We start from the raw sequence: 432 nt of genomic DNA, 5'->3' as shown, positions 1-432 counted from the left end.
AACACTTGGCGCTTTTTATTTAATTTAAATTTCTGATAAAATTTATTAATTTAAAAATTTTTATTTATTGTTGCTTTTCTTATTAGATCTAGCAGCGCCAAGTGTTTTTACATAAAAATTATTTTATTAAGATTTAATTTTTTTCATTTTGTATTGTAAGTACATACATGTCACTCGGGTTGTAAATTAATCATTTTATGAGAGTATAATTTGACGCCAATTACTGACAACAAATATTTTATACAAACAATATACACATCACTTAGGTTGAATAACATAATTTTTATTTAACTTGCCGCCATTTACTGATATCAAATCTTATATTTAACTTGACGCCATTTACTGATATCAAATCTTTTATACAAGTAATAGTAATTGAATAATAAGACATTGTACATAATTTTTATTTAACTTGACGCCATTTACTGATAT

Source organism: Wasmannia auropunctata, unplaced genomic scaffold, assembly GCF_000956235.1.
Source record: "Wasmannia auropunctata unplaced genomic scaffold, wasmannia.A_1.0 LD336103.1, whole genome shotgun sequence".
NCBI lineage: Eukaryota > Metazoa > Arthropoda > Insecta > Hymenoptera > Formicidae > Wasmannia > Wasmannia auropunctata.
This window is presented reverse-complemented; position numbering follows the sequence as displayed.